The sequence below is a fragment of the Terrapene carolina genome, unplaced genomic scaffold, assembly GCF_002925995.2.
Source record: "Terrapene carolina triunguis isolate 2854851 unplaced genomic scaffold, T_m_triunguis-2.0 Scaffold88, whole genome shotgun sequence".
In the NCBI taxonomy this organism is placed as follows: Eukaryota; Metazoa; Chordata; order Testudines; family Emydidae; genus Terrapene; species Terrapene triunguis.
In genome coordinates, this window is record NW_020664439.1 from 47189741 (window position 1) to 47211922 (window position 22182).

A 22182-nucleotide genomic window follows, 5' to 3' on the forward strand; every position below is an offset into this window, starting at 1 on the left:
ATGACAACAAGATCCAGGTTTGTGAGTGTGTGGGTGGGTGGAAGAAATGGAAATTCTTGAGTTTCAATCCCAGTTCCTTGGGCAAGTCACTGCATCTGCTTCTGCCTCTGTTTGCCCATCTGTGAAATGGGGACAATGCTTTACTGCGTGTTGGCTGTAGAAGTTGGTTAGCTAACTCTCATATGGTGTTTTGCGCATGCTTAGTTGTGCTCTGCAAGTGCCAAGTTGTAAATCATTGGCAGGATTCACTTAAATGACAAATAAAAACACCATAAAGGGGAACTGGGGCTCATGCTATTTAAACCACCGGGACCTGTGGTTCAGGTGCCTGCGTTTTCTCTCCCTGCCGTAGCTGGTTACGTCACTGACACCTTGACCCTTGGCAGCGAAAGTGGCTCCTCTCTCTGCTATGGGCGCTAGCAGCAGCGGTAACAGAGAACACAAACTGCAGGGGGCCTGGGCTCTGGTCAGGGTAGGCGAGTGCAGGGAGGAATTGGTTTGAAATAACTGCCTGTGACTTCCTCTGACTTGGGGGCAGTTGATCTTCTTGTGGCTCAGTTTCCCCATCTGGAACGGATAATACCTACCTCGAAAGGGGCGCTAGTGCTCGTAAAGTGCTTTGTGATCTCAGGAAGGAAAGATGTTGTGGAAGCGCTGGGAATTATTACATTTTAATTAGAAACTTAAACCCTTTGGCCTTCAACAAGGGGATCCTCTGGCTGCGGTTTGGTATTGAGTTCCCCCTGCAAGAGGAGGTGGGCTTGCATGCTGTCATTGGTGACTCACTGCCCCCCCCCTCAGTGTTTGCAGACACTACTTCAAATGCAATTTGTCTCAAAGCACTCACAATGGAGAGAACACCCGGGGTTTGTACAACCGGGCTCTGAGTTTCCAAACACAGGAAAAAGAACAGCGTGAAATGTCCTTGGCTTACTTTCGAGAACAACAGTCTAGACATATGCATTGTTGTACAACTGATCGGTTCGAATATCATCTTCTCCGCTGCAGCGACAAAAACATTTCTGATTTCACCATTCCCCCTCCGAGACTAATGAAGACTCTTTGTACCTTCTGACACTCACATCCCTAGCAGCTGGTAAGGGCTTTCATCCATACTGATCACTCGTGCATTGGCCCCTGGGGTGGGGTATGGACTAAATGAGCTAGCACGCCTCCTCTATTGCTATCATCTGTGATTCTGTAGTGAATCAGAGCCAAATTCATCCCTGGTGTGACTCCATGGACGCTGGTGGAGAAATTTGGCCCTTTTGTACCATGCCTAGGTAACGCTGCTGCCCTAAGTGCTGTTGTATTGAGACGCTGGCTCTGTCACGATTGTACTGTGGCTGTGTGATTTTGTTCCGCGGGACAGACCTTTGCAGGGGGTAACTAACTGGGCTTGTGGCTGATTCAGATGAGAAGGGTGTAGTGGAAGGAAAGCTATCAAAGTTAACAGACCTGTTTTTTGTTGATCTGATTTCAAAAAGCTGAATCCTCGACTGGGGTGGAACAGTAATAGGTGCAGCTGGGGTGGGCGGGGGATTTCTGCGTTCTAATCCTGGGCCGTGCTACGCTGGCCTGAGCCCCAGAGCACCTGGAAAGCTGCTGTATCCCACACTAACTGCCAGCATCTCCAAGGAGCTATTACTTCATCTGAGAGTCCTGGTGACCACGCCCCCTCTCTGTGCTCCTGCAGCAGTGCAAAGCTCTCTGGTGCACGGCTGAGGATCACGGCCCAAATCCGTAGCTCTTTTATCTGCCTTTTGTCCAGGGCAAATGCTTTGGTGTCTTTCATGGTGCTAAAAATCAAAAACAACAATAAAAAAAAAATGAAGCCGAGTCCCAGACCCCAGAGCGGCTGAGTAACCCGCCGAGGGAGCACAGTGCTGGCAGCAGTCAGAGAGTTTGATTGCAGGGGAGAAAAATCTGTTCCTCTTGTCCCTGAACGCAGTGGAGTCCATTCTGTTTGAGACGGTAGAGGCTGAATCAATCCCGTGGTAGTTCTCCAACGCAAGCCGGGTGGGCTTTGTCTGCCCTGTGTTGAATCAGATCCATGATGATCTTTGCCCACTGGTGTCTATTATGTGTCAATTTCAGCTAGTCACTTTCAGGCATCCCCCCGAACCAGGAAGTGTGGTGGCAGCTCATTGCTCTGCTGTACAAGGCTCCTAGTCCAGTTCAAATATCGCCCTTGCTCTTCCAGCCCGGACAGCGCAGTTAGGTGCCCCCTTCCTAGAGGGGGTGACTTTTTGCCCTGAAGCCATGACCTCTCCTCTGTGACTTGCATGTGGAGGTGTGTTGAGGATCTCTTCAGGGAGACGTATTGGTGGGGACTCTGGTCCAGAAGGAAAATAATACTTTAGCCTTCTCCTGTGCCGTTCGTCTGAGGATCCCCAAAGGAATTATAAACGTTAATTGAGGAAAACTCATCTCTCTTCCCCTCCCCCCCCATTCATGAGGCATGTCGCCTACCCATTGCACAAATGAGGAAAGGAAGCGGGGGACCAGAGAGAATAAGTGACTTGCTCAAGGTCAAGTGTGAAGTCCAAGGCATAGATGGGAAATAGAACCCAGATGCTGCCAGACCTCTAACCACTGGGTAATACTTCCCCAGAATGAGCTACGCAAGTGAGAACAGGCCGCCTGCTTTGAATGGCATGAAAGTGAGGAGTTACATAAGAACATAGGACCGGCCGTACTGGGTCAGACCAAAGATCCATCTAGCCCAGTATCCTGTCTTCCGACAGTGGCCAATGCCAGGTGCCCCAGAGGAAATGAACAGAACAGGGAATCATCAAGTGATCCATCCCCTGTCACTAATAGCCATTGAGGGACCTATCATCCATGAACTTATCTTGTTCTTTTTTGAACCTTGTTATAGACTTGACCTTCACAACATCCTCTGGCAAGGAGTTCCACAGGTTGATTATGTGTTGTGTGAAGACAACAAAAGTTTAGCGGTGGAGTCCAGCTCTGCTCTGGCAGTTAGTCATCTTGGGCTTTGGCTGTTGTGACGCACCCGACGAGTGTCTGGAGATGGCTGAAAAACGGGGGAGAACTTTGCGATTTTTTTTTCTTTTTTAAATTCCCTGCTCTCCTGCCTTTTTATGTGTCAAAATTCAGATTCTTCCTGGTTCTCAGTTTACTAGCTGGCTGAAAATCTGTGTGTGTGTGTGTGACGTGAACACTTTTGTACAAAACCCCTTCCTTTTTTCAAAAAATATTGAAATGTCACCAAAATTCAAAAATAGAGGGGAAAAAACTGACCCGCTCCAAGTGAGAGCATGCAAATTTTGGCCATTCCTTAGTGCACATCGTTGACCTCAGGGGTTACTTTCGCAGTTGGCTGCCTGTTTCCGATGCAGCATTTTATACACCTCTTTTCTTTCCCTCTTCCTTCTGCTCCCTTGAAGAGGTCAGAGATCCCAGGCCCCTTTCCTGCTATAGCTGCTGGGATAGCATTTGGCATGTGCCAGCATGACATCACATGCTGAGATGATTGGCTGGTGTCCGAGCTAATTGGATGGCCTGGTGTCCAAGGGCCAAAGCTGCATTCATTGGTGGTACCGCCATGCCTGGATGGAATTTGTCCTTTGCAAAAATTAAGAGTAAAGTTAAGTGGTAAATATTTGATTTTTTTCGTCAATGAATTTTTGCGTGAAGGGATCGGTGGCTTAATGGTAATTTACCAAAGGCAAATAAGGAATTTTCTTTGGGGTTAGCAAGACGGACACATTTCTTCTGCCTCTTCAGTCTAATGTGTTTTGTTTATTTGGATGAAAACTGCCTAGAAGCCCAGCAGCGTTGACTGCAGGATGTGGGGATTAGACTAGATCACCCTTGCAGTCCCTTCTAACCCTATGTTCTGTGATTCTCTGACAGCCCTTACATACATTGAGTACCAAGGACAGTCCTTAAAACCAAAGTCCTGTCTACCCTGAGCTGGTGTTAGTCCCCAGGGCCTTTTTTCTTAAGAGAAAATGATTTGCTCTGTTGTTCTTGGCCACCGTTTTCTGTCCTGGCTTTGTTGTATCCTAGGTGGTTGCAATTCTCCACCCCAGAGATAGCTGCATTTCAGGCGTGCTCTGCATATACAGTTGGTGAAATGCTTTGGAATGAAAGGCTTTATGAGCAAAATTTTCAAAATTGCCTAAAGCCCAGATATTTAAAGGTATTTAAGGGTTGCCGTGCTCAGTGTTGCAATGCCTGTCTCATTTTCAAGTGATTTAGGAGCAATCAACTACCAATGGGATTTTTGGCTCCTAAGTGCCTAAATCCCTTTTGAAAATAAGACAGTAGAAAGGGTCTAATCCTCACCTGATGTAGATTACCGTAGGGCCATTAACTTCAATGGCCCTTTGCTGATTTATCCCAGCTAAGGATCTGGTCTAGTATTGTAGAAACTGCCTCAAATTATTCTTAAATTCCTAATATTCTCTCCCTCCTTCGTAAGCCCCTCCCTCTCCAAATAAATCAAGCTGGGAAATATTTTGGGTGGGGAAGGGCACAAGGTCAGAGTTAGGATGTAGAGTGTTCCCTTCTCTGTCCAGCCAGTCAGTTAGGAGCGGTGTGCTCTGAGAAGGTTAACAATGGGGCAGCTGTTGCAGCCTGGACAGTAATTGTCTTTTTAGGAACTGTGAGGCAGCCAGTGCACCTCGAAGAAATGTGCGGCCGCCTTTGTGCCGTTTCCTGCCGACCCCACCAAGTGCTTTTGCTTGGAAAGAGCCGCGACTCAGATCTGACAAGTTTTGTGGGAATGTCAAGCAGCTCATGTGGTTCTTGCTAGTCCTTTCCCCTCTCTTTAAACCCCTGCCTTCTCTCGCCACCCCCAAAAACACTGGCGGCTCCAGAGAAGTTCCAGGCGTATTAGTCACATATTGCGAGAGGTTTTAGCACTGTCTTGTTTTGACAGTGACAATGAAGAAGGGTTTTCCAGGCGAATGCTCAGAGCCTGCCGTTGCAGAGGAGGGGATGTGTGTGTTCGATGAGCTTTCCTTGCAGGACACTGAAATGCTTTTCTTGGCTAAGCGACACATGTTTTGCTACCAGGGTGGTGGAAGAAAGGCGGGTGGTGGCTGCGGAAGGAGCAATGAAATCTTGCACCTTATGGCAAACAGCTTTCGCACTAATCCTTCCAACCCCAGGCGGTTTTTGCTGTAGTTTTTTTTTTTTTTTTTAAAGTTGTTAGTGCTGTTTTTAATCCCTGTCCATAATAAAGTCACGCAGTGTTAACACAGCAGCAGGGCAGCTAAAGTTGCAGATGTGCTGCAGTCTCTGCTTTTTATTTGGGGATCTTATGGATGAGGAGAGAACTCTTTTCCTCCAATGACTCCCTGAACATCCCAACCACATTTATTTAGATGCTTAACTCTGTGCTTAGGAGCGTAACTGTCAGAATCCAGCTAGGAACATTTTAAGCAATTAAGACTCATCACCTCTTGGGAGGGAGGTCTTGGAGGTCAGCAGTGTGCCCTCGTTGCCAAGAAGGCCAACGGCATATTGGGCTGCATTAGTAGGAGCATTGCCAGCAGATCGAGGGAAGTGATTATTCCCCTCTATTCGACACTGGTGAGGCCGCATCTGGAGTATTGCGTCCAGTTTTGGGCCCCCCACTACAGAAGGGATGTGGACAAATTGGGGAGAGTCCAGCGGAGGGCAACGAAAATGATTAGGGGGCTGGGGCACATGACTTACGAGAAGAGGCTGAGGGAACTGGGGTTATTTAGTCTGCAGAAGAGAAGAGTGAGGTGGGATTTGATAGCAGCCTTCAACTACCTGAAGGGGGGTTCCAAAGACGATGGAGCTCGGCTGTTCAGTGGTGGCAGATGACAGAACAAGGAGCAATGGTCTCAAGTTGCAGTGGGGGAGGTCTAGGTTGGATATTAGGAAACACTATTTCACTAGAAGGGTGGTGAAGCACTGGAATGGGTTACCTAGGGAGGTGGTGGAATCCTTAGAGTTTTTAAGGCCTGGGCTTGACAAAGCCCTGGCTGGGATGATTTAGTTGGCGTTGGTCCTGCTTTGAGCATGGGGTTGGACTAGATGACCTCCTGAGGTCTCTTCTGACCCTGATATTCTATGTACAGGGGATGCTTCAGCCTTCACTCCAGTGCATCCACCTCTAGGGTAGAATTCAGTGACGGTTTATCAGCACACAGCAATATTACAAAATGGCTTAGGGCAGCTAATAGAAAAGAATAGTGTAGCCGTTTAAGCTACAGGGTAGGGTATTTACATTGGTGGAACGTAAATTACCTGAGGTGGTTATTTGACAGGTTATTACATTTCATCTTCCCAAATAGGTATTCTGGCTAACACTGCTGCTCTGTTGCAAAGTATGAGGGGATCTTTAATGACCACCTAAAAGACAGCACAGAGCCCTCTATCTCCATGATGGAGCATTGGCTCAGTGTTGATCTAGAATGAAGAGCACCGCCAGCTGATTCACGAATACTGCTTCCTCCAACACCTAAATTTTCCTAGGAAGAGAGATTGGAAAGATTGGGATTGTTTACTTTGGCAAGGAGAAGAACAAAAAGATACACGGTAAACGTATTTACAATAAAGAATAGCTTACAGAAGGAAGATTGGGAGCATCTGGTCTCCTGTCTCATGCTACATGAGCAAGGCAATGTTGAATGAAATTAAAAGGTGGGAAATTCAAAACTGATAAAAGGCTATACTTTGTCACCCAGTGCAGGATTCAGCCTCAGAAATAGCAGCGATAGACTTAAAAATAGGGATAGCCAAGGATTGCACCTCCCGGTGGAAAGGACCTTCCCTAGTGCAAAGATCTCAATCGCTGACGCATGTCCCACACTCCTAGTTACCAGAGAGTCCTGTGTGTATTAGCTAGCCAGATTTCTGGGCTGGCATTGTTTCTCGGGGTTAAGTCATTTAATCGCCTCCATCCAAGGCTGCAGTTTATTTCATGTGCAGCTATGACTTGGGCCCTGCCGGTCTGGGCAACATCCCTTTAAAGCTGTATCCGTGGCCGTTACGTTTGCAAGCTGCACACCCCATTTGATGAAGAAAATACCATGTATGTGCACGCGTCTCGCTGCATGAAGTCTTGTGGACTGATCCCCGGCTTAGCGCACACTGCCTTCCCTGTGTGCCAATGCTGGGTGAGCCACTGCTCAGTGCATTAGCTCCAGCCTTTTCCTAGATGGATGTGCTGGATTTCCAACAAAGACAGACGAAGTCGGAAGTCTAGGGTCATTCAGCACGCAGGGCTGTGCTCCATGACCCGGCCTGCTGTGCTCAGCTCCATATACGGCCAAGAAATGGAACAGGAAAAGGGAGCGCAGCTTGAATACCAGACATACGATACATTCCTCAGGGCTGCACGCCTGGAACTCTCTCTCCCCAGAAAATGGACTCTGCGTTGCCATTAATGCAGAACGTGAACTGTGTAACGCTGAGAGGGAAGCCAATGTTCTGAGCGCTGGCTCCAGGGAACGCATTGTCAAACGTAAGTTAATTTATTTTCTGTGAGCTTTTCGGGGCAGATTGTCCTGCAGTTTGCAGCAACTCTTGTCTAACTGCAGAGTAGCCCTGCTTGCAGCTTCATTAATTTCTGTTGTCTTGCCTCCCTTAAAAATCAATCTGATTCGTCATCCCCCTTTAAATTATGTTTTCCCAGAACTGCCTCTTCCTGTTGGCAGTGGGTGGAGGGGGAGGAAGGGACTCAGTCCAGAGATGATGTCAGTCATGATCTAACTTGAATCTTCCTTTGCTTAGGTCTTGAGCTTGCAAACACTGGATTGACTTTACACATGGGAATATAGTCCAGTTGAACTCAGCAGACGGATTGGACGTGTACATTAGTGTTTGCAGCTTCAAGGCCTTAATTGGCAGGCCCTGTCATTGGCTGCACCGTGCAGAAGCAGAGGCTGGGGGTGCGGGTCAGACCTGCACCCCAAAGTACAACCCCAGCATTCTGGAGCACTGGGTTCCTGGGGTTTGGTCTGGACCCATCTTGTGAGAATCAACGGGATGGAACAGGCCAGTCCTTCTTTTCCCCGCCTCTGTCACTGGCTGGTCACATGCAAATGCAACCCCTTAAATGACGTGATGGTGTCCAACTGCCAGTTTAGACCGTGTGGCTTCCTAGCCTATTTGGAAGCCAAATTGTGGCTCTGACGCTTCCCCAGTCAGTAATTTGGCTGCGTCACTTCGCTGCCCTGGATGTTGCCCAACATACGCTGGGGCCGCTTGGAAGGAAGATGTTTGGAACCTACTGTATTTCTGCACACATCTGGCACGGTTGTTTGTGTTTACAGTACTGTCGGTGCCTCCTGCTGGCTTGCCTCCTAAATTCCATCTGTGTTTAATGGGGAGCAAACAGGTCAGCGGGGGCTGAGCTTGGGGCATTGGTCAGGCTGGCCCTGCTGCATTTTAATTGTAGCCTTGATTTTCCCCAGAAGTGGGTGGGTAGTTGGATGGAGTTTTATTTGTGAAAAAAACAAGACACGGATTCACACTAATTACCCAACCTCCTCAGGCGCCGGTGTGCACAACTAACGGGCAAGGCTGAAATCTAGCCGGGGCTGAATGGCACCGCTTTGCCCAAGAGCGTAACCGGGCGAAGCTAACTCGAAACGTTCTCCCCTGTGGAGGAGCGAGTGGGCGGAACCAGGCTGACCTCACCCCTGCGGCGATGGGGAGGGCCGAAGGGGGCAAGCGTGTTTCTGTCGAGCCGTGGCAGCGCCCTGGCTGGTGCGAAGTTGACGTTTCATCAGCCAGAGTGGAAGTAGATGGACGTAGGCCGTGAAACGTGCAAGAGGGTCAGGCAATCCACCATCTTGTGCAGCTTTCATCTAGGAGGGTCCTGAAGAGCTTTACAGACCCAGGGCCAGATTCTGAACTGACTTACACCCGTGGAAATCGGGAGTAAGGCTATCCGAGTCAGTGGAGTTACCCCTCTATCAATCGGGCCTGTGTGAGACTGCGAGACACTCCGTGCATAATGGATGGAGGCAGTGACTCACTTGCTGCTGAAAGTAGCGGCTTGTCGTTTGCCTCCCTCCTTGGCGACAGCAGTGGGACCATTACTGTCGCCGGGGCGGGGCTTGGGCAGCTGTCCTACTATTATTATTATTATTATAATAATTGTATTGCAGTAGCACACAGCCTTCAGTTGATAGGGGCCCCATTGGGCTAGGCGTTGTTCAGGCCGAGAGAAGACACGTTCCTGTCTGAAAGGCCGACGCTCTAGAGAAAGTTCTGAGATGGGACCTACTCCCAGCCTAGCCAGACTGATCAGAGGTAAGGGGCAGAGGAAGCCTCGGGAACCTGACTCTTCCTGGCGCAGTGACATCTCCTGCAGGCGTTGCCAAAGCACCACTGAATCTTCTGCGGTCGGATTTGCATCCATGTCTCCTTCTTTGAATATCCACTAGAGTTGTTCTCTTAAGCTGGCTCCAGAATGTTCTTCAGAGGTCTCTAAGAATACACCTTGGTATCTGTGCCATGTTCCTCACCACGAGACTGGGCCGAACGTTTTTATTTTATTTTTTTAAATTGGGGGAAAAATGTGTCAAAATTGTTTCCATTTTTAAAGCTTCCCATTTTCATCCATTTTCGTTTTTAAAAAATATTTCACTTTTTTTTTATCAAAGCGGTTACTGATGTGGTTCTCTGTTGTTTGTGAGATGAAAAATGTTAATATATTTAGTATCAGAGGGGTAGCTGTGTTAGTCTGGATCTGTAAAAAGCGACAAAGAGTCCTGTGGCACCTTATAGACTAACAGACGTATTGGAGCATAAGCTTTCGTGGGTGAATACCCACTTTGTCAGTTAATATTCTAAATATTAAATATTAATATATTTGACACTTTCAGTGAAAATGCTCGAAAAATGAACATTGTTGAAAAAGTCAGCTTTTTTGAGAAAAATCTTTCATTTCCCCCCAAAGGGCATTTTTTGATGATTTTATTTTGTACTAAAAGTTTGAACCAGCTCTCAGTGCTGGCGGATAGGAGATCTCTAATGAGGAGATGAGGTGGCTGTTTAACTGCAAACATTCCTTTCTGCTAACCTTTCCACCGTCCTTCCCTATTTCTTGAATGGACTCTGAAAGTACTCGAGGGATTAGAACTGTGCAGCTGTGTCGAGATCCCATCTGTTTCTATACTCTACTTTCATGTCGTAGCACATCACTTTGTTCTCCACGGTTGTTTTTCGTATAAAAGCAAGTGTGTTGTTCGGCATCTGAAATAGTTGCTCCTTTGGGCCATGTTATAATAGGAGGATGTTTCATTATGACAGCTTCCAACATTGCATGGAGGCAAAGACCTTTTATACACACCGCGAAAAAAGCAACAAACATGCCTTGCTCAGATCTTTGAGCGTCTGTCTTACCAAACGTGTCTCCATGTCTGTGTTCCGTAAGCTGTGTTTTGCAACAACTGCTGGAAATTATCCAGAGAAGCTAATAGAGAACTTTGTGACAGTCGAAGAAAGAGGAGTGAAGGTCAAATTCACATTAATGAAAGCTTCCATCACATGCTCGTAATGCCCCTCCCATCCCACAGCTGGGGTTATTTAGAGGCAGGAGAAGTGAAGGAAATTTTGCCTTCCAGATGTGCAGGCTTCAAAGTTATCCTCCCTTTGAATGTGTGGCAAAGTCTTTAGTTCTCCAGAGTCAGGTGTGGGTGTGAAAGAGAATATTTTTGAATTGTTAGTGGAACAAAACTGAGAAGAAGCGACTCCTTCGCTGTGGCTCTGATTCAGCGACCCACTTAAGCACAGGCTTAATATTAAACACGAGCTTTGCCAAATTTGGGTCTTAATGATGCTCTTCAGGCCTGATCCAGTCAGATGACACTCGTTGATTTCACTGCCTTTGGATCTGCCCTTTAGATCTTGGGAAGGTGGTGATTAAACTCAGAGGGATGGATGTCAGGACTCCGGGGTTCTATTCCTGCCTCTGCCTCTGACTTTCTGTGGCCTTTGACTAGATCGCTCCCAGGCTGACTTTCAAACAGCGCAGACACCAGATATGTGTTTGTGCAGTTATAACTGTGTGTGCTTCCATATGCACTTTGTGCGGTTGTGGATCAGGCTTCTGGAAAAGCCATGCCTTAGCGCTCTATGCGTCTCATTTTCCCTTTCTGTAAAATGGGAAGAAGACTTAACTCCCACGGTCACTGTTCTTATGTCAAAAATCTACTAAACTCGTTCAGTATGGAAAACAAATAGGTGGCAAATATTTTTGAGAAACTTCATTTGTTTTTCATCCAAAATGTTTTTCTTGGCAAAAAATTCCAATCAACACAAAAATATGTCCACCGTTACCTCACAGGGGTATCAGATCTATTGCATTTGTCTCCTAAATATAGTGAAATACTGTGTTGCTGCTATTCATATGGCAGGATGGCCATAAAGCCCCTGACCAGGATCAGGCCCCATTATTATTATTATTGAGGAATTCTGCAAAGCGGATATTGGGAATAATTGCAGCACGTTCTGTACTGCCATTGCTTCAACCATCATTCATAGATTATTTTTTTAAGGCCAAAAGGGTGTGATTGCCACCTGTTAATAAGATGCTATATTTTAATACTACTTTTCATTGGGGGCACTTAAACTGCTTCACAAAAATTAATTTAGCCTCATGGCATTTCCATGGGGTAGGAATGCATTGTACCCAGTTCACCAGTGGGGAAACTGAGGCACGGAGGGTTCCCAGCAGTTCATTGGCCACGTAGGGCACAGAACCCAGGTGTCCTGACTCTGCAGTCAGCTGGTCTAACCTCTGACCTCAATTGTCTGCTCCAACCTCTAAGCCTTGTGGGCTAAGTCTCATCCCTCCTTTTAGCAGCTGCACTTTGTGATGCCCAGTTGCTCACCCCGGAGAATGGCTTTATAATGAAGATGGAGGCCACGAAGCCAGTTCTCTTGGGTATTCAGCGTTTTGAGGATACTGACATCAAACAGCTGGGTGCATGGGAGTGAGAGCGTCCCGGGGACATCTTTACACCAGGAGAACAACCCGGGCCTTGTTGGACTTGCCAGCAGTCGTGGGGTCCTCCTTTCCCAAAGCTGAATCGTTCCTCCTATGTCTGAGGCCCAAGCGAGCTTTTCTTCACCAGCAGGCATGCCCTCCGGCTTTCCTCCTACTCGCATTGTCTTCACCAAACCTACTTCCTTCGTTTCCCGAAGCGCCTCTTGCATTCCGCCAGGGTGGTGATGGGGATACAGGTTGCAGGAGGTTCTGCTCTTGCTTCTTCTCTCTGATTTGCAGGGTTCCCCTTCCCCAGCGTCACAGAGTCAGCAATGCTTTCGTTTCCATGCAGTTATCTTCACTTTCTTAAAGGGGGGTGGGGGTGGGGATGGACAGTACCAGTAATCCGTTTCCATTTCCCACAGGCTCCTTGGGAGCATGGCTGATAATGCATAAAGTTTCACACCATCCTGTGGAAGGGTGCAAGGGCTACATGTGACCGAGAGGTGGTGTGGTATTGTGCAGGGGTTCTTAACCTGTGGGTCACGACCCCCAGGAGAGTCCCAAAGGGGATCACAACCATCCTGCTCTTCCCATATTGCTAAATGGCAGGAGGGTGAGTTCCAGGGGGTCCTGATATGGAAAAGGAGGGTCTTTTCCCACTCCCTGGGACCCTAAAGGGTTACTTGATGCCATTAACGGTTGTAGGACAATATGCCAGGCAAAGCGGAGGGGTGGAAAAGGCACCATAGAGTGAAGAGGGAAGCAAGAGGCCTTGCTTGTTCTCTCAAGAGCACAGAGTCAGCGAGAGACGCTGTTGGCCCTAGCTTTGTTGACTGGTTTTGAGCAGCTGCAAGGGTTGGGAACAGTCCTTAAAACCCATTTGAAACAATTCCAGTGCAAAATACAGAGGGAGGATGGTCTCATGGCCAAACTCCTATGACCTGGGATGAGTTCTGTTTCCACAGACTCCCTGGGTGAATGTGAACAGGTTTGAGGACCTGATTTTCAGCACCCCCGAGCACCAGCTTCTAAAATAACCGAATCTGGCCTTTATTACTGCAGTATCTGAGTGCCTTACAAGCTGCAGTGTGTTTGTCCTTCCAGCACCCCGGGAGGTAGGGCAGTGCTGTTATCCCCATTGTACAGGTGGGAAACTGAGGCACAAAGTGACCTCCCGGGATCACACAGGAAGTTTATGGCAGAGCAGGGACTCGAACTTGGGTCTCCCACATCCCAACTTCCTGGAGCATCTTTCCTGGGAGCCCCTCCCTTGAGTTCAGCTGCCATTGCGGGTGCTCAGCACACTTGCAGAATCAGGCTTCTGCCATGTAGCTGTTGCGAAGGTACTCAGCGGGGTTTGTGGAATTTAATCCATGAATGTTTGTAAAATGCTTTGAGAGCCCAAGGAGGAAGGCAAGGTACGTACTGTTACTATTTTATATCCTAAGCAAGCTTCTCAGGGCCAGACTGGCTTCAGACCACCTTCTATCCAGAATGAGTTAGAACTTGGTGTGACGCCATGATCTTTCAGCTCTCCTTGGCCCCTGCCAACCAAGCAGTATAATAGGCCAGATTAGCAGAAGCGATGTTTAAATTTAGCTCTGAACGTGGTGTATGTAGACGGGCCCAGAGACAGATGAACTCACTCTCTGTTCAGATTCCTTTTACCAAATGCCACCCCCTCGTTAACATCTTATTGCCTCCAAGGCAGCGAGAGGTGGTGAAACTGTGATCGTAAGTTTATCACTGAGCTACAACAGCAGTCCTATGTTTTACCTGAGCTGTAAAAAGCCATCAAGAGGGTTGAGCATCTCCTTTAACACACAATTAGGGACATGACACAAATCCTTATTATTAATTTTTTTGGTAAATTTCAGAGAACATTTGATGGTCAGATTTTTAGAAATGAATCAGAGTTAGTCTTACAGGAAACCGTCTATGGTAACCTGAAATTGAAATCCCCTCTCCCCCCTGCCTACTGAAAGCTCTTCCCTTTTGAACTTTCAGTTTAATTTAATATACCAGATTGGATATTCCTGCCTAGTGAAACATTCTTTACAGGTAATACAGGCAAAAGGTTCCTATTTCAGATAACGCTTCAGAGCTGACTTGATCACTGCTCGGCATTAGTTCTGTCCATGTCATTTCCTTGTGCGAAATTTCAGGCACTATAGAAATGACAGACGGGAGCAGCAGATTTTAATTTCGAGCAGTCTGTCTGTAAGCCTTGTGGGCAACTCTAAGTCTTGCTGACATAGATTCACAGATTCCAAAACCAGAAGGGACAATTGCGATCATCCCGTCTGATCTCCTGGATAACGCAGGCCAGAGAACTGCCCCCAAATAATTCCTGGAGCAGATCTTTTAGAAAAAAAACATCTGCTCTTGATTTAAAAATGGTCAGTGATGGAGAATTCTTGGTAAATTGTTCCAAGGATTAGTTGCTCTCATCGTTAAAAATTTACACCTTATTTCCAGTCTGAATTTGTCTAGTTTCAACTTCCAGCCTTTGGATCATATTAGACCGTTCTCTGCTAGACTGAAGAGCCCATTATTAAATATTTGTTCCCCATGTAGGTGCTTATAGACTGTAATCAAGTCACCCCTTAACCTTCTCTTTGTTAAGTTAAATAGATTGAGCTCCTTGAGGCTCTAACGATAAGACAAGTTTTCTAATCCTTTAATCATTCTCGTCGCTCTTCTCTGCCCTCTCACCAATTTAACAGTGTGTGACTGTTGTATCGTGTGCTACACTTTGGTCTTCAGCCATGCGGCCTTGGCCATTGTCTGCTCTTCTGTGCTCCTAAGTTAAGCAGGGATAAGCCTGGCCAGTAATTGGATGTTGGACTCTGAGAGTCCGAAGCTGCAGGAGATGTTCTTGGGAATGATGACTCAGCAAATGGTGCTGTTTCTATAGTAACTCAGAGAGACATGTCCAAAAGAGACAGTGGGGTGGGTGGGTGTGGTGCTGGCTGTGCAGCTTTTCAGAGGACTAGTTAAAAAACCACCCCGATAATTGCGGTCATTAAATATCCCATAGCGTCTCACAAGTGAAGGTGGTTATGCCTGGGCTCCTAGCCAAATTTCACTTCACATGAGTAATGATGTGCTTACCTAAAGTACCCCATACAGGTTCAACTGGGTGCAAAATTATTTATTTCCTGCCCCAAACTATTGTGTAATGGTCTGTGTGCTGTTAACAACAAGGGTATTGCACTGCAGAGATTGGATATGTGTTAGTGTTAAGTGCAGTTTAAACACAGCAGCTGTTTTACCATGCTATATAATAGACGTCAGAGTATGTTATAGACCGAACTAGTAACTACACTCATAGTTAAGATTGCTGAACACTTTCCATTATAGGACTCTATTTTCAGTTACTTATAAGTTTGTCAAACTTCCACCATTTGATTTCAATGTTTTTCATGCCAGATCTCTGCTTCAGGCTGGTTTTCTCTCACCCCTTAAAGTTTCAGTTAAAACGGTTCAGCACTTTCTGAAGATGAGATTAGGGGAAAAAGACATTGTTTTGTCCACGTTAAAAAACATTCTCAACCATTTTGTTGAGAAGCTCTGGTATCTCTACTTTGTGGGATAGGGACTTGGAAACTCAGCAGGGAGGTCGTCCTGGTATCAGAGATTTGTTTTTTGCCTTTCTGGGTAAAATTCGCCCAATTTTGGCCAAGTTATAAGTTCCTGAAAAATCTTTTTGCATGTGCCCCGTGGAGACTTGTTAGACTTCGGCAGCTAAACTCGCCAAACATTCTGTGTGTTCTGAGCATGCTCCCTCCTCGGGCTGAGAAGGACTTGTTCTGCAGTTGCTTCTCCTGGCTGTTGGTTGCTGCTGGAGCAATAGGTGCTGGAACTGAAAGCCGGTGAGGCCCTCTTCTGTGCCTTCACAACTGGTTCCTAACCAACGTGGAGAAGGAGGTAGCTGCCTGGCTGGAATGCAGAGGGGTGAGGGGCAAGGACAGCCTGGAAGAGGGTGCACGTAATAAGGGTTTATAACTTCTACAACAGAGGCCCCTCCTGAACTTGGGATTGAACCCAAGATTCCTGAGTCTCCACATTCTTCTGCTTCCAGCAAATAGCTGTGAAACCCACTGTCGTCGTCCTCTACTGGCTGTTCCACGTTGACGATAACAGCCTACTACCGGTACCACTTACCCCACTAGCTCAAGTGGCAGTGGCTTGGTATTGTGGATCTATAACCGCCAGTCTCTAGAGTCATTCTTACTCTTTCGCTGACTATTCAAGTCTTTTATACAAAATGGAACCGATTGGGCAGAAAAGATAGAAAGAGATCCCCTCAGAATACCCCATAGCTTAGTGGTTGGGGCACTCACTTGGATGGAAGGGGGTCCGAGTTCAAGTTCATGCTTTGGTTTTGGCTTGGATGGAGTCACATTTTTATTATATTTGTTTTGTTTTGTTTTTCAGAGCTGCCGGCAAATCAAAACATCAGTTATTTGCACAGCTCTTATTATGATACAGTCTCTGACTACATGATTGCAAACTATTTTTTCCACAGGACGTGGACTCATTGAGTGCCCAGAATGTATGGTGCTCATTGAATGGATAGTTATTTAACATTTCTTTTTATCCTCATTGCTCAATGTGTGGCTTTATTTAACGCATATCATCTGAACCCTGCACTGAATGCAAAATTAACTTTTTTCCTATGCTGCTGTCACCAGAATAGCTGAATACATCACAAACATGAATGAATGTACCTTCGCAATGGCTAGGCAGTGGTATTATCTCCATTTTTCAGATGAGAAATTGGCAAAAGTGTCCACTAATTTTGGGTGCTCAGTCTGAGACATCTGGGGCCTGATTTTTCACAGACGGTATCATTTGTATAGCACTTTGTGTTCAAAGCACAGCTCCAATCAACTTCAGTTGCAGTTGCGAGCGCTCAGCACTTCTGGATAATTTGCTCCAGGTGTTTCAAGCCAGGTGCCCAGAAAATGAGGAGTATACAGTGGCCACATGTGAAAAAAAGTTTGTTTTAAATCACTTGCCCAGCCTCTCGCCTAGAAGCTCTGTGGCACCTGCAGGGATAGAATTCTCCAGGGTGACATTCAGTTGCCTTAACCAGAAGACCATCCTTTCTCTTCCTGTAATCCCCTGCCTTGTTCACTACTCACCTGTCCACTTCTGCAACCAATGTGGCGGGGACCCTACGGACGCCCTTCCCTACCCGACCCGGATGAATGACCAAATCGCTATCCATTTACCGGCCCTAAATACATCCGCAAATAATTGGCTAAACAATGCTGTGTTTCAGTGTTTTTGTTCCCCTGTCTCGCAATAGGACTGCCAGGCAGTGTGATAAATGGACTGACAGCTGGATCTGGTTTTACTGGGGCACGTATTGGTTCCTCTGTTGCTGTTTTGTAACTTCTTGCAGCGTGACATTTATAAACTAAAATGCTGCTTCCCCAAAGTATCAAAGGAAATAAGGCCACTTTTCACCACAGACATAAAAGGCTTCTAATGTACAAGTGCAGCAAGCACCACTGTGAAGAACAAAGCCGACAGCTCATCACGTCTGATGCCTTTTAAGTTTATGCCTCCTTTTTCACTTCCAGACTGTCTCATGGAGCTTGAAGGCTTCAGTGATTGCCTCACCAAGAATTGACGGAGGAAGAACTCTCTCTAACTTTTAAATGCCTCTTTTAATTTTCCTAAATCAACCTAGTGTCCAGGCCAAATTCCAGTTTTGGTGACCACATTCGACTTAATTTAATTCCTTTGCCGGTTTCAGTTGCGTTCAGTATTCTTCTTGGCTTCTAGTGCTTCCCTGTGGTCAGTACTGCTTTGTGGTATTAAAGAGTTGCTGCTATATTCCATGCATGTAGTTGCATTCCTGTGGTAGCTTGAAGTGATTCCTACATGCATATATGAGTTCCCATGCACTCTCAACTTCCATTGATGTTGGTAGGAGCTAACATCAGCCTTGGCGGGACTGGTCCTGTCAACAGCGCTGCATGCATGCTTGAAGTTAGGCACAGGCCTATGGTTTGTGAAGCGTTTTGGGATCTCTGAGGATGAAAGCCACCACATCGATGGAAGTTGTTAGTCTATGCCACCTATAGCTACCATACGCTGGGAGTGGCCTAGTGCATAGAGTATGGGACTCATGAGACCTGGATTCTATTCCCACCTCTGCCACTGGCCTGCTGGGTGACTTTGGCCAAAAAACAGCCCCTCTCTGTGCCTCAGTTTCCCCATCTGTAAAATGGGGATAATGAAACTGACCTCCTGCGTGTAAAGCGCTGTGAGTTCTAGGGATGCAAGAGTTAGGCCTTGTTATTTCTCTAGGGGCAGTATTGTGGCAGCTGTTGATCTTCTACCGCCAGCACTGGAAAAACATTTCTATTTTCATAGCTGTGCCAAATGGGGCCACGTTACTTTCCTGTGCTGACAGCAGTTGACCCCACTACTAAAGTGTTGGCATCAGCAAGAGAAACATGATCCAGGAAAGGAAAAAGACCCAAGGAGGGAAGAGAAATTGAAAAAGAACAATCCGCTTCAATGAAAACTTGGTGAGAGACGAGGCACAAGGGGGAAGGGGGCAGGCAGAGGGAAGAGACACGTGACCGGGTTGGTGCGTTGGCCTTTTAACCCTTGCAGACGTTGCTTTGTATATTTAATTCACGAGTTGGGTGGGTCTCGGGTCTGACCCCTGGTGGACAGGTATCTCTGTTGCAAAGCCACCGTGCAGTTTGGTCTTGTTGGCAGCCTCTGCTCTGTAGAGGCCTAGGAGTTAGAGTAGGTGGGTGCGGAGGGGTATTATTCAACAAGAGATGCTCTCCTGGTAGACGTGGCTGTCTCTGTCCACTGCTTTTTGTTTGGCAGCTTTCAGGGGAGCTAAGACAAATGCACTATCAATCCTCCTTGACAGACAGGCTTTGGGATATTGGTGCCGTAGAGTTCTACCCACCTCTTTCCCGCCTCTTTTTTCACAAGTCTTTTTTTAGTGTGTTTTTGTTTAAATCCTTACTGAAAGGAAGCCCTTTGGTTTGGAAGGGAGATTCCATTTTATTAGGCAGTCCTGCAGAGCTGGAGGTAGATATCAATTTGTGGACACAGAAATAACTCCAGGTTCCATCCACCCTGAGTTTCGGCCCCGGGTTTTACTGGGTGCGTCCCACAAATTTGTAAGCGCGGGCTCGGAGGACATTAAAAGCATCACTCAATGTCTTCAGGATCAGTGCAGCTGATGATGTCATGCTGTGATCTGATGTGTGTGGCATGTTGTCACAATACATCAAGACAAGTCAAGCCCTTTGTCATGGAGGATAGAGCTTTAGAGGTGGGACCCATAATTCTACTGATGTGAATTGGGTTTTGCCCAAGAACAGACAGAAGCTTTTCGCACATTCAGGCAGCCAAATACAAGGGCACAGCTTTAGCTCCTTGCAGAGGGATTTTTCAGCATAACGCCCATCAACATTGGTGAGGATTGTACGGCTAAATCCCAAGATTGCCCTTCTCTGCCATTCTTTGCTACTGCTTTCAACGATCTATTTGAATGTTACTTATGATTAATGTTATGGGTAGAAGAAGGCGCAAACAGTGGAGGATGGATGCTGTTTCCCCGTGTGATCCCCCTCTCTGCCATGCTAACGGAACAACTTTATTTTTCTTTTCTTGTTACAGAAATTCAGAGGAGTGTGAATGTACGACCTATTGGATGTGAACTCCTTCTTCTAAAGCAGACTTGCAATACCCTAATCTCTCGCTTGCCTGGGGTAAGTAAAGAAAAGCCATTAGCAGCAGCATGGCAAAGGGAGGGCAAGTGGATTTTGTGCCTGGGCTAGTACATTTCTGTGATAGTTTTGTAAGCTAGTCCTGCAGGAATAGGATTTGAAGGGCATGACACATGTAATTAGAAAGACATTGCTAATGAATACCTAGATTGACAGGTCTGCCTTGTCTGATGAGTGACTTCGACCTAACAATAGCTCTGCTGTCCTTAATGTTCCTGTTACCTGAACAAGCACTTCCTGCTAGAGAGGGCTATAAGCCCATGGATAATTAACACAATCCTCAATCATTCATGTACAATATAATAATGTGATAAAAGCAGGAGTTAATGGATAAAAAAGAAACAGTACTGACCCTGACTTGGAGTTTGGTTATCTTTTGTGATGCACTACGCAGATCTCCATGTCCCTATTTCTGTCAGTCTCATTTGTGTACTGTGGCATCGGAGCACAATCGTCCAGACGCGAATGCAAACTACTGCAGACATTGGATTATCTGAGCACTTTACCAGATGTAAATAATGCAGGTGAACGATCTACACCGAGTCCTGCTTATTCCCTTCCCATCTCTAGAGTCAGGCGAGATGGGTTAGAACTTCATTTTTCTCTTCTTGTCCTTCGGGTCTCATTCTTCCTTGGTTTCCTTTGCCCTGTTCTGAGAGCGGGCAAAGCAGGCTTTTTGTGTGTGCATACCTTTTATCGGAAAGATGTGTCCGAGAGATAGGTTTTGAGGTTTGTCCCCCAGGTGGCTGTTAAATTCCGTTACCTCTCACTTGTTCCCACAGGAGTTATGAGTCATGAGTCACCCAGGAAAGCGTGGGAGAAGTTTGAGTGGTCCTGCCACTTATACTGAGAGATCATAACAAGAGAGGGTGGAGATCGTGTTATATTTCATCTTCCTCAGGTGGTTAAATATCAGAGAAATACACATGATGGAAGAAGCCCCATCGCTTGGGACTTATAAAACTAAAACGGGCAAGACCCTAGAAAATGTGCTCTGCATTGGCCAGGAGACAGGTTGGATGCTCTTAATGTGTGCTTTCCATAGGGAAGCTGGCATCCCACTATGATATTTCATAGTAATCGGGTAGGAGCTTGAAAAAGCATCTGTCATCCGCTCTGTGAGAGACAGGAATTGTCAAGGGGACTCCTTCCCAGAGTCACCTTGGCATGCGTTTGTTCTTTCACGGGATCTCAAAAGCTCCGGCAACTCTCTGCTTAGATCTTCAAAGCAAAATATGTCAACGAAAGGACACAATCTACAGTGTGACCCCCTGATCTTTTTGATCTTGAACAATCAATTAAATCTAAGACTTTGTCATTCCCCACATTGCAAGGACTATTAATAAGCTGAGGTGCCACATTAGTGATACAGCTAGATTTCCAACCTTTTTCTTTGAATGACTCTGGCCTTTCGGGCTGGGTCAGAGTCAGATTATTTACAAAGGCTGCTCCATAGATCTGCCTGCCAGGACGGATGTTAACGTTCTAATATTATTGCATTGGTGAAAGAAAACGATGTTGAACTCTCGTCCAGATCTCCTCTCTAGCGTTTAAAGTGATGGTAAAACCCATGATGATGATTCATTGCATGTGCGTTGTGACTTCCACCTGAGGATCTCATGAGTGCTTAGTATATATCATGAGAGACAGGTGAGCCCTGTGAACCGGACTTTGGAGACACAGCAAAGCAGTAGCAGAGCTGTGAATATAACCCAGAAGTCCTTAGTTCCAGCTTTAATGCACCCTCGTAGGTGTCAGTTTTGTAGTACTGTGTGAATGATTTTGCAACTGAAAATTTGTATTTTTTTCCCCATTCTATTTCGGCTACGCCCACAAAGGAAGATATCTGAGGATTCTTCTAATCTCTGTACCCTGCAAAGAAAACCTATTTCCTTTCACACGCTTAAGAACAGAAGTCTCGTTCTGAGTGCCCGTGAACACAATTTATATTTGTTGCTTAACAAAGCCCTACCAGATCCTGGTCTGTTTTGACGAGCACTGTGCAGCTAGCTTGGTTTGAATGTTCTGTGAGCACTTTGGGAATCCCGAGCACAGATGGGCGGTTGCTTGGGTTTTCCCCATTCTTAATGTTCATAGAAACAGTTCCTAGATGGCTCCATCCTGACCATTTCCACAAAGGGAGTATGCAGAGGTCAAGGTCAGTTTTGGGTTACCAGTGAGAGAAGTTAATGGCATAGGAGCCCAGTTTCTGTGGTTCCATGAATGCTGCCAAAGCCTTCAAAAGCACAGAAGTCACAAGCCAGTGGGGGATTTTTAAGGGAAAATATCAGGTAGTGTAGGTCAAAAATGTATAATTTGGGGTTAAAAAAAACCCACACCGTTTAATAGAATTTTTAAAATAATTATTTCTAATATTCAGTTAAAACAATTCTTTTGGGGTGGGTTTAACCACTCATCTGCAGTGTTTGCAACCTCATATGCTACGTATTG

At 46.3% G+C, this 22182-nt stretch overlaps 1 protein-coding gene across 1 annotated transcript in view; it reads left to right on the forward strand.

The window, feature by feature from the left end:
* Nucleotides 1-22182, forward strand: part of LPP (LIM domain containing preferred translocation partner in lipoma) — a 389426-nt gene that overhangs the window by 42589 nt on the left and 324655 nt on the right. The window contains exon 2 of the mRNA XM_024202387.1: nucleotides 19622-19713. The gene's annotated coding sequence lies outside the window, so the exon portion shown is untranslated. The remainder of the gene's footprint in view (nucleotides 1-19621; nucleotides 19714-22182) is intronic.